Source organism: Canis lupus, chromosome 13 (genome assembly GCF_011100685.1).
Source record: "Canis lupus familiaris isolate Mischka breed German Shepherd chromosome 13, alternate assembly UU_Cfam_GSD_1.0, whole genome shotgun sequence".
NCBI classification, from domain to species: Eukaryota; Metazoa; Chordata; class Mammalia; order Carnivora; family Canidae; genus Canis; species Canis lupus.
In genome coordinates this window covers 23,361,892-23,374,523 of record NC_049234.1, presented here as the reverse complement: position 1 = coordinate 23,374,523, position 12,632 = coordinate 23,361,892, and positions in this window count along the sequence as shown.

Sequence of the window (12,632 nt, the reverse complement as noted above, 5' to 3'; positions counted from 1 at the left end):
ACAAGGTCTGGTCCACAGGAAATGTACCTAGTTTTCTTCTTCCTGTCCCCAGAGCGCCAGACACACAACACAACATGCATGTTGGGACTTCTCCATGTTTCTCAGAACGAAATCTTTTTAAAAGGTCAATAGAATTCCCTTCCTAGCATTGCCCTTTGCATTTGTTTCTGTTTCCTCAGAAAAACACTGCCATGGATCAACATTTCCAATGAAGTCTCTGGAAATTTAAGTTGAACAAGCTTTATAAGAATAGACTTGTGGGGATCCCTGGGTGGCTCAGCGGTTTAGTGCCTGCCTTCGGCCTAGGGCATGGTCCTGGAGTCCATATCAGGCTCCCTGCATGGAGCCTGCTTCTCCCTCTGCCTGTGTCTGTCTGTCTGTCTCTCTCTCTGTGTCTCTCATGAATAAATAAAATCTTTAAAAAAATAGACTTGTATTAGGCCATTGGTCATACCCTTGATGTCCTCTCACATTTCATTGTCCCATGCCCCCTTGCCACTCCCCAACCTGTGGCACGACTCCTCACAGCTTCTGTGCAGAGGCAATGTTCACTAGCATGGCCTGAGCTCCTTACCCCATTGCCAGTCAGAGGAGAATATCCACAGTGGCTGCAGCCTGTGAAAGGGAGTCAGGACAGAGCGAGGGAAGAGGCTGGTGCCAGGAGGGGGCATGGGAGGAAGGGGGCCCCCCTCTGAGGGCCCTTGCAGGAAGAGCTTCCTCATGCATGGGGAACTTGGTGGAACTGCCTTAGAAAAAAAGCACTGTCTGAGGACCTTAATACAAACTTTATTTTTTTTAAAGACCTTATTTATTTGTTCATGAGAGACACAGAAAGAGAGAGGCAGAGACACAGGCAGAGGGAAAAGCAGGCTCCATGCAGAGAGCCCAACGTGGGACTCCATCCCAGGTTTCCAGGATCATGCCCTGGGCTGAAGGTGGCGCCAAACCGCTGAGCCACCTGGGCTGCCCTAAATACAAACTTTAGATCACAGTGTCCAACCATTGAGAAGACGTGGCATTGTGCTGTTTGGGTACATTGTTTTGTATATAGTCTGTCAACAGCACTCCTCCGAGAAAGGGAATGGTTGAGTCTACAGATGACAGCTCCGACTTGGAACAGATCCAGAGGAGAAAGAGGTGCTGGCAATTGGTTATGAGCAGCAGGAAAGAGTGGGATATATGGCTACCTCTACTGCCCCTGGGAACAGCAGAATTGTTTGGGTTGTAGTTTAGGAAGCGGGTGCCAGGCATGAAAAGTTCCTAATACTGCAAGGACTTTATGATATAGCCAGGTGACAAGTGATCTGTCCTGAAAGCGTTGGGTCAGGTTTTTCATGGCAAATTATGGTGAAATGCATCAGTCTACTGTCAGAACTAGAGAAAGAGCAAGAAGACAAGTTTTAAAATTGGTCCTTCCCACTTGTATATTCCCGCTCCCAAACCATGGTCCAGCTGGTTTTCTGAGCTCAGAGTCACAGCAAACGAGCTGCTCTGCAGAAAGGCTGCAGATGTAACCAGAGGCTTGGAGGAGGAAAAAAGCAGGTCTAAGACATGGATCTCTCTGCTGTAGCCTGCATCCAATGACAGCTTGTTGTGGGAATATAAAGGCTAGTTTTTCTCCACTGAACTTGGGACTTTCCTGGAGGGCTATTCTAGCTCCAGAGTTTCACACAGCATTAATGCCCTGCGGAAAGCGTAATCAAGATTTGATCAAGCGCTTTCTGATTCTGTAGAGACTGTACTCAAATCACTATGCTATTCTGCAGCCACAGAAACATGCAGAAAACAGCAGGGAATGAAAGAAAGCAGAAACATCACGGTGTCTTCTTAGTGAACGCTTCAGGCAATAACTGTTGCCTGAGATTGGTTTTCTCTAGAAGCACAGAGGGGCATGGCAGGTTAGAGGGGCAGCCATATTCAAGGGGTTGGAGACAAGGTAGACAGCTATGACATCCTGTTTCCTATTAGGTTTTACTGGTAAGTCAAGAGAAGTTGCTGATGCATGGAGACACAAATAGCAAGATCCAGAGACAATGTTTTAGGGAATGCAGAGTTGGATGACAGAAGGTGGAATACTAAGGTCTGAGGAACTAGCAACATCCTACGTGATTATTTGGAGAGCAGTGGGATTGATGAGATCAGAGCAAAGAGTGGTATTCACATGAGCTTTACTAGAGCAGGGGTTTTATGCTGAGGAATCTGTGCTCTATTTCGAGCTCTTAGCATCATTGTCCTATTTTCCCAGTCATCCATCCTTCCTTTAATCCAGCCAGTAAGTCATCAAAGACTCACTTTCAATCTCCTGTACGCTGGACCCTCTGCTAGGTTCTGGGATGGAAAGATACTTAAACAATAGTACCAGCTTGACGAGCTTCATGTCCCCTTGGAGTTGACAGATATTTCCTATGCAATGGCATCATTGCTGGAATCTGTCGGCTTAGGGGAAATCGTGCTGCAGTAACAAACGATCCCCCAAATTTCAGTGGCTTACAATAGTCAAAGTTTATTTCTCCCTCAAATTACCTAATCTTTATAGGTTGGCTGAAATTCTGTTCCCCGTCTTTTTTTTTCCCATCCTTTTCATTATGGGACCATGCTAGTGGGAACAGCCTCTATCTAGAATGTGCCAGTCTCATGACAGAAGGAAAAGAGAGAGAGCGGAAATGTACCAAAGCTTCTGCTGGTATGTGGCACATGTCATTTGTGCTCACATTTCATTGGCCAGGGTGGGTCACATGGCCAGGCGTGACATCAGCAAAGCAAACTTGGGCAGTTAACAGTTAGCAGTCGGCAGTTAACAGTTGGAAGGGAAAGAAAAATACACTCCTCCATAGCGTCCTCGCGGAGTTAGTCACCAGGCACTGACAGCAGGCAGAAGGGCACCAACATTTAGAAGCTCCTCTCTTAGTTCTCTTTATTGATTGATACACTTTGATTAGGCCCACAGTTTTGTTTTTCTTTTTCTGTTCAGCCTTTAGAAACAACCTTTGCCAGAGTTAACAGTGAAGAGAAGGCATTAGGATTAGTGTCACTGTTTCTATAAAACCAGAGACCTGCATAAAACATTCAAGCCCAGTGGAAATTCGCTTTCATGACAACCCTACATGATACAGAGATGTTCCTATAAACTGGGGGCATGTTTATGGAAAAGCCTTTGGGCTGTTACTAGCTGTGTGATTTTGGGGAGCCCAATTTGGGCTCTCGAGTTTGAGTTCATCTATAAAACAAGGGTAATTGTAAGAAAAGGACTGTAAACAGTGAAACACTATTCAAATATTCAGCCTTTGTAAAAATGTGATGGAAATGTCATAAGTGGGCAGTTCTGTTTTTTGTTTTCCTTTTTTTTTTTTCCATTGCTGTGGGAAGCTGGTGCACAGAATCAAAGTTTACTACAGCAGCTGAGATGTGTGGAAGCTGGTAATTATCTGCAAGATGGGCTGAGTTTTTGATTGTAAGTGTGCCTGGCAAACCTATCAATGAGACATGTGCCTTGACAAAATGCTGACAGTCTATTTACACAGAGGCAGCTGTGATATTATAAAAGAAGGAAAGGCATGCTAGAGGTCTAAGTCATTATGAAGGATATGACTTCCATTTCTCTGTGCAGTTGATTGTTCCAGGATGATAAAAATATAGTATAAACATGAACAAAACAGTTCTTGAATTTCAATAAGAATCCAATATCCTCGGGATGAAAGCTTTAGCCATTATCAAACCCAACCCCCAGTCTATAGAGATGAGGAAACTGAGACCCACAGAAGTTAATTAGCTAGGCTTTATCACACCTGTTCTTGGCTAGGTACAACTCTAATATCAAAGTGGCTGTTAATATAGAGAAAAGAACTTACCTGTCTTTTATGTAATGAATGTGCTACCTCATTAATCTCTAAAACATTTCCTTTAATATTTAGCATTCCCATATCTAAATATTTATTCGCTATATACACATAATCAACTGAAGCATAAAAACTTAACATTAAATTTCCCTGGACATTTAAACATCGATTACAAATTTGTAATCAAGATCTAATGCAAACAAATAATTAAAACTATGAATCTAATAAACAAGATTCTCTTACATGCACTAAACACATTAAGAAGCAGACAACACATGCACAAAATGTCATGTTGATTACAGAGGTGATCACACTATGGGGAAATGGTCTTCTGAGACACTGAAAAGCCAGAGGGAAGACACTGTTTTCTTCTCTCGTGTAAGGCGTCTTACTCATGCTGTGTAGCTTGAATCTAGGAGGTGGTCTATGAGCATATTTTCAATTCTGCGCGTGTATGTTGGCATAAATTCTTCCTGGATGACAATACTTAATCCTATAGCAAAACACACACAGGGGCTGTGGTGGGCTGGAATGAGCTTGGGTCTGTCCATCCTCCACCCTAAAGATTACTTTCAAAAGGACTGTCTTCTATCAGGAGTTCTGGGGCCCACGGGCTGCACTACAGATGTGTTTAGCTACTCCTACCCATTACTAGCCCCAGACTTCTGGTGACATTCTGCATCCTTAGCTAATTCTGTTAGAAACTTTACAGAGAGAGGGAGAGCAAGAGTAAGAATGAGAAAGATCTCCCCCTACTAATGTGTAGCCCCATCTGAAAAGTTGCCTACAGTTGCGCCGCTAAAACTGGTATAAAACAAGCACTAATACTGTGAATTTCCATTTGTTTCTTTATTCTCTTTGTTCTAATCTTTACTCCCAATTTATAGTTTCCCAAGTATTACAATAATTTTTAGAGGATATGATTTCTAGACTTAGGCAGAGTCAATGAATTTATAAAAGCCTCAAGAGTTGAAAAGTTTGTAGGTTTGGGAGTTCTGGCACAGAATCAGCCATTCCTTGGAGTCCCCCTTGACTGCATAGTCCAAAAGGGTTTACCAGCACATCTGAATTCCAGCCACAGGGTGGGGAGAAGGGGAAGGAGAGAAGGGAGATTGATCCCTTCCTACTTTTAAGGGCTTGATCTATAGTCCTTTATATCACTCTGCTTATTTTCTTTCAGGCACTTGGCCACACTGGCAGCAAGGGAGGCTGGAAATAGCCTAGCCAGGTGCCCAGACAAACATCGAGTATCTTATTATTCTAAAAGAAGGGGAAAACTAGCACTTGGGTGATGCCCAACCATGTCTGACACTATCCATTCTTCCAGCCACCAAATGTTTACTGTGGGCCCTCATCTTCTCACATCTAGACACTTTTACCCCTTCTCCAAGGGAGATAAGCCACAAATCCCAAATGCTTTGATTAGCTCAAAACCAGGAACTCCTGAGTGCTAAGCCATTAGAGTCAGGTGTAGTTCCTGTTGGTAACCCAACTCAAAGAAACAGGGGATCTCCTGCAACTTTTCTACACCAATAGACGATGCTAGGTAGGAATAAGAAACCTGCAAAAATAAAAGAACCGTTTGGAAGAGGAATACAAAGAAAAGACATGTGCGTTTCTGTGATCATAGCAATGGTCAAATCCCACCGAGTGGGAACAGAAAAGACTTTTCTTCTTTTGCCAATCAGTGAATCACTTGAGGAGTCACTCTGGCAATCCTGGTTCTGTCCCCCAGGGAAACCTCTCTTGGCTGACATTCTCTGTGGCTATTGACTCTCCCCTTGGGAGGATATATTTTGTCCACCTGAGATGGCATTCCAGGCTCACGCCCTTTGTGTGTGTGTGTGTTGGTGCAGGGGGTGCTACAGTACTGTCACAGTCACTTCCTGCAGGTGTCGGGGTGGAGCTGCCTCTGGGCCAAGGGCTTTTTGGCAAGTCAGCCTTGTAGTTTCCAGGGCAACACATTTCCCCAAGAAGCCCAAGTAGGCTGTAGGTCTATTTGTTCAAATAAGAACAGCCAAGATCCGATTTGGCCTAGGTTCATCTAAAACTTTATTTCCTAACCTCCATGCTCTGCCCAGCTCCGATGTCTCAATCTACGTTGTCCCGAGTCTACCTGAACAAACAGGCTTGGGTAGGAAGGCAACATCCTTTGCTGCTGCCGTGTGGCAGGGAACTCTGGAGAGTGGTGCTTGAGAAAAGCTTGGGGACAAAGTCTTATTTTTTGCTAAAGCTCCTTAGACCGCTCACCCTACCCCGCAGGGGACTCCCGTGGCGTCATCAGATCTCTCTCCGTCTGTCCACTGTGTGGTGCTCTGGGTTTATTCCCACCCAGGCCAACTCCACCAGCATTCCTAAGCCTACAGAGTACCAATTTTAGAGGAGGAACACACACACGATTGCTTCCGGTGTCCATGCATAAAATCTTAGGGAGGTTGCTGATTGCCCCAATTTATGTCTCCTGCCTACCCTGGATCAGTCGCTAATGCCCAGGAGATGGAGGTCTTTGGTTAGCCTGAGTCATTTGGCACCATAGTGTGGGGCATCATGACTGGGGGACCTGGCTAGGACCACATAAAGGGCAGAACAGTAGGCTTCCCTGCCATGGCTTCCCTCCACCCAAAATGAGGGAGGTACTATTAGAAGAGGAAAGAAATTGTGTTTGGCAAGAAAAAAAATAACAGAGACCCAGCAGGGGTCTGGAAGGCTTAGCAAAGCTGGTAGAACTACCAAGTCACGCTTAACTTTTAGTTTCATTTCATGAGATTTGTTAAAAACCCAGGCCGTTATCTCTTGCACTGTCCCTTACCAGGAGCTCCTGTTGCTTTGGACAGGGTGGACCAGGATGGAAATCCCGTAGAGACAAGAAAGCGTTATTTCCTCTTCCACACGTTGGTGGTCCCCCTGGGTGTGGTGCTCCCCCCACGGCCCTGTCCCTGGTCCTGCCCGCAGCGGGAACAAAGTTCCTCTCGCCTCTCCTCCTCTTCTCTTTGCCTCCCTCTCCAAGACGGTGTCTCTCATCCTGGTGTCCTTGCACTGACGGGGCAGCTGAGAGCCTCTGGGTGTGGGGTTAGGCCTGCAGCTGGAGGAGAGGAACTGGGCTTGGCAGAAAGCAAGCAGGGTTACAATAAAATCATTTATCCCCAGAGGGAGGTGGGAGAGGGCGGAGGCCACCGTCTTCCGCACCAGCCCAGCTAGAGAGTGTTCTGGCCTGGACCCCACTTGCTGTCCACAGTCCCCACCCCACCCCCACTCTCCCACCTGATCCCACTCTCTCCCAACTGATTTTTCCCTTCACCCACCTGTTCATCCCTAGAGATTTCCAAGCACGAATGAGCACCATGCCCACAAAGCTGCCCAACTCCACATGTTGGAGAAGCCGTCATAATGATTTAGCCCTTGGACAATGTTTGTTGTTTTGAAATTGGGCCCCTCCATCCTCTCGTGCTTCCTGCGCCTATCTGCCCCGAGTGCCTGGCTCTAGCGTCCCTGTGCTTTGGCACATCTCCCACAGCCAGTAGGATGGTGAGAGGCAGATGTGGGCGAGAAGGTGCAGTGGAGCAGTACAAGTGCTGAGAGGCTTGGAGAGATGTTTTTCCCGATTCTTGCCATGTCTTACTTCTCCCTCCAAAGCAGCCTCACCGTTAGGATCCAGATCATGAGAAGCAGGCAGTCCTCTGGAGTAGGGGTTCCTAAATCCAGGCCCCTTCAATGCTGAGGCAGCTGTGGGCTTCCTATCTTAAGTCCCCCAACCTGGGTTCAACCCACCACCCTCGGGGCAAATGCAGTTGTGTCTGGAAATCAGGAGTAACAGAGTTCTGAAAGACACTCACTGTACCCTAAAGGGTTTTTAGCAAGCTAATATCAGGCGGAAAGTAGGTTGGGAATTTGCTATTCTTCAAGGTTCCTAAAGTCAGAAGGCCCATTTGTAGCCACTGGTGGGGAAGCTGGGTCCTGCTCCATCCTCTTCCACCGCCTTGCTGTGGCTGATTGCGCTTTGAGAAGTTGGCCATGCAATACCTCTCATCCTGAAAACTCTTCTGCTCTGTGACTTTGCCACTCCTCCAACAAGTGGTAGAGTTGTTTTGCCACCTCCCTGAAGCCAGGCAGGCCTAAGGATTGCTTTGGCTAAAGGGATTTAGTGCAAGGGATGCTGTGCTACCTCGGGCACAGCCCTTCACTGGCCTGGGTTTTGCTTTCTTGGAAGGGTTCTGGGTTCTTCCTCTTGGAAGGCAGCCAGCCACTCTGTAAGGAGATGGTCTATCCCTTGAGACCCCTATGCTGTGAGCAGCCCACGAAGCCCACCTGGAGAGGCCCTGACAGTGAAATGTCCCATGGGGCCCTGAGGCACTAGACATGGGAACATTTAAGTATGCAGAATTATAACTTAATTTCTATGATTTTATTCTTATATCTCTTTCTCCTATGCCCCCCAAAGCTTGAATCCTAATGGCATTAACATAATCACTTATCCACTTTATCTTACAATATACCTATAAACACTTCAAATAGAGTGATCCCAATGTTGTTAGTAGAATATTTGAGATTGTGATCTTGAAAAGATAACTTTTCATTCTTTTTGCCTTTACAATATACTCATTTAGGGCAAGATATCCCAACCCCATCACTACATTTGGGGCTGGATAAGTCTCTTTATGGGAACACACTGTGCATTATAGCCTCTACCCCCATTTAGAGGCCAGTAGCAACCCTCCAGTTGTGATGGCCAAAAATGTCCCCAGACATTGCCAAATGTTCATGGGGGAGGGGGGGTGGGAGCTGTCCCAGGTTAAAGACTCCTGCTCTAGGGATATATAGTCACAATATTGAGTTTACCATCTTTTGAAGTTATTTTTTTTTTGTATGACTATGCTGGCAACTTAACTATAGGTTTGTTTGTTTTCAGGTTTTAGAGAGAGCTCTTTACTTGTTTAATATTTATCAAATATTTATATTGTCCCAAAGTCAAATTTTATAGCCAGGTAGGTTTTTTTTCCCTAGTTTAATTTTTTTAAATCATGTAAAATGTAATATTTAATACCAATACTGTCACAGAAGTTTCAGTTGTGTCTCCAGCCTGTTCCTATCTTTTTTTTTTAAAGATTTTATTTATTAATGAGAGATATAGAGAAAGAGAGAGAAGGAGAGCAGCCAGAGACACAGGCAGAGGGAGGAGCAGGCTCCATGCAGGGAGCCCAATGTGGGACTCGATCCCAGGTCTCCAGGATCACGCCCTGGGCTGAAGGCGGCGCTAAACCGCTGAGCCACCCGGGCTGCCCTCCTGTCTTTCTTTTACAACAACCATTCTCATTACGTTGGGGAAATATAAATAAGTATGGATTTATATGTGTTCATATGCATGTTGACTTATATTTATTACCCCCTTTCTTGTACAAAAGTTACCACACAGAGCACTGTTGTATATATCCACAAGCAAGTATTTCTATCCCTTTTGAGAATGTTGCGAGACTTGCCTGGGATGTGTTCATAAAGATGCCTCAGGAGAGGTTGACACAGTGTAGAAAGAGTGTAGGAGGGAGCTGGCCCAAACCTCCACCTTTCCACAGGTGCCAGCTACTGGATTCTGTTAGAGGAGGTTCATCAAGGGTGAAAGTTAGCCACCTCACCTCTGTTCCTTGTCAAAATAACCATGGGCGACAGTTTATATGGGTAAGTTTGTTACTTTTTATGATGAAAGCTTCCAAACAGGAACAAAACTAGAGAATACAGTAAACAATGTTCTCATCACCTGGTTTCACCACACCTGTTTTACCTAGTGCAACCTATTTTTGCTGAAGTTGTAACACAAACCCCACATAGTACGCCATTTCACTCTTACAGCCATCCTTTTAAAAGAGTCAAGGGAAAAAAATAAAAATAAAAGAGTCAAGGGCAAGGACCTGGGTAGAGCATTTTCTCACAGAATGACGTCACTCTCACACCTATCTATTCAAGATAACGTGAATTTGTTACTATCACGCACTATTGAGTCCAAATGTATAATTCCTTTGTCATCTAAAACAAAAACAAAACCCCAACAACTGTCTTTAACTGTTAGTTCAAATCAGGGTCTAAACAAAGTTTGCTCGCTGGCTTTGGGGGAGCCCGCTCTGGGACATGCCCTGAGAGAACATGAGCCCAAAGCACACTGGGTGGCTGGAAACAAACCTTGAAGCCTCACAGGATACGGCTCCTGATGGGTTTGACCCCAGATCCTTGGGGTTTTTTAAAACACCCGTGTTCCCCCTCAGACCTCTCCAAGTTGAATATTGTCAGTTTCTTCCATCATTTCTTTCCTCCTTCCCTATCGTCTTCTGCCCACACTCTCCAGGTGATTAATGTCCTTAGCAGACCCACTACAAGGCGATGGTCTCCTCAAGCCATCAATCCTCCGAGCAGCACTGGTGTCCCTACCTTAGAGATAAGGAAAGCCAATAACTTCTTGGGTGGGTGTCTTGGGTCTTCAGCTCAACATTAGTTATAAATTCCAGAGCTAGGCCAACACAAAAAACTCACGGCTTTGGCTGATTCTTCTGTTTGGAGCATGAACAAGCCATTTTGGTTCTAACCTTTGTTTGGTTCCTACTAAAATCCCATTTCACTACTTGGTCACTAGTGAACATCTAGGTGCCCATCCAGCAGAGTATGGTTACGTGCTTGGGTCCTGGAGTCTCAGAAGCAAGGCTTAGTGGTTAGATGCAGAAACTCTGCAGCCAGGGTTTCCAAGTTTAAATTCCAAGCCTGCCAACTCTGAGCTGACTTGGACAATTTATTTAATCTTTTTCTCCATTTGTTTCTCTACAAATGAGCATGGTGACAAAACCAACCTCATTAGGCTGCTGTGAGGATTAAATCAATTCTTGTAAGGTTCAGGGTATGGTGCCTTACACTGCATTATACGTGTTTGCTACTATTCTTATTCTGCATCCACCACTTGGGTCCTGAGCGAGTCATCCAGCTGGAATATGTCTCTGATTCCTTATCTCTTGTTATAATGGGACCTACCAAGAGGAATATGAGGAAAGTCAGGAGACAATTCACAAGCTGAAAAAGAGTGTCTGGCACATAATAAGGACTCAATAAATATTAGCTATGATTAATTTGGCGCTTTAGACTCACTGTGGTACAGATCCCAGGCCAGAAAGTCAGGAGTGCCAGAAATGACGGCATCTCTTTATTTTCAACAAATCAACTTGATTCTGTCTTTGACATCATACTGCCTCAGTCCTTCTTGGTTTCTCATCCCCGAGTCCTCTAGAGTTTGTGCCAGGGATCCGGCATCTTACATGACATCCCAGTTTCTGGAGGGTCCTACTGGTCATCAGTCCCCCACCAAGATGTCTGTGGTCTCTGACCAGAAGGTCTCTGCCACTTCTGTGCCACACTTGGGACCCAAGGTCTTAGCCGAGCCTGTGGGCCCCTGCCCAGGGCCAAGGCTCCTGGTGCATTGTTTCCAGCCACAGGCTTGGCAGGCTACCAAGACTTGAGATCTCTCTTACCTCTTGCCGAAGTCTCTGGAAATCTCTTCTTAATCCATAGGAAAGTCTTTTGTACTCAAACCATGTTCACTTCAATGAGTCTTAGAAATAAAAATCTGGGTACAAATATCTCAGAAACACAAACGCAGGGCCTGCCACATGCCTGAGTGGGAGCAAGGAAGGGTGACAATGGGAGGAGGGCATCCTATATCACCATCTCACAGAGCCCTCTCCCCCACATCTGTCCACATGAGCCACTGCATGGAGAGGGGTTCCCCTCATAGGCACAGGGCACAGGTGAGGGCAAGTTCTGATCTACCTCTGAACGCTGCCCTCAATGAACTATTCCTTTGGAGGACTTGTTCTCCAGCAGGGGTAATGTGGGCCCCCAGGGGACATTTGGCCATGTCTCGAGACATTTTCGGTTGTCACACTGAACGGGGTAGTGTCTCAGGCACCTAGTGGGTAGAGGCCGGAGGTGCTGCTAACACCCTACAATGGACAGGAGAGCAAAGATTGATGCGGCCCCAAATGTCAATAGTGACGAGGATGGGACAGGACAACTGTCTCACAAGGCAGAAGAAAACAAGACAATTGTCCCGGAGGCTCGTCCAACAGAGATCACTGAGGGGAACCTCTCTAATCAGAAGGAATATTCCTGGGAGGGTTTTTTTGTTTTTTTGTTTTTAATCACAGAGGAATGACCTGGGAATAAGAAGGAGCTGAAACTTTAGCTCATAGTCTTTTCCACACAACTTGAGACATTAGTAGTCTAGAAAAGATGTGGAGAGCTAACCCTAGCCAGCTCCCTCAGGCCTGGCAAACGGAGCTAGAGCAGGTTACTGGCATGAGGTCCGGGGTCAGAGAAGCGCCCTCATAGGGCCTTGGGGACAGCAGGGGTGCAGCTGGGGGCTGCCTTCTCCAACTCAGGTCTCTGACGCTGAGTGACCAGTGACCAGGCGGCTCAGATGAGGAAACTGTTCCTGAGGTTCTTGATCCTGGCCTCACGGCAAGTTTGCCCAGGGACTCTGAGAGCTGCAGAGAAGGGCCCAGGTGGGGCTTTTTTTTTTTTTTTTTTTTTTTTAACTCTGTTGGTAATTCTAATGTCAGGTAGATTAAGAGATTTGTTTTATTACAAAAAAATCATGTCTCCTTGCTTTTGCTGTGGAATATAATCCAGAACTATTTCCATGGTGGCTGTTTTGGGTGGAAAAGGAAGAGTGGGGGGGGGGGTGGAGAAGAAGAGTGGGGGGGAGAGGAAGAGTGGGTGGGAGAGGAAGAGTGGGTAGAGGTGGTAGCATTTGTGTCTGGTCTGGAA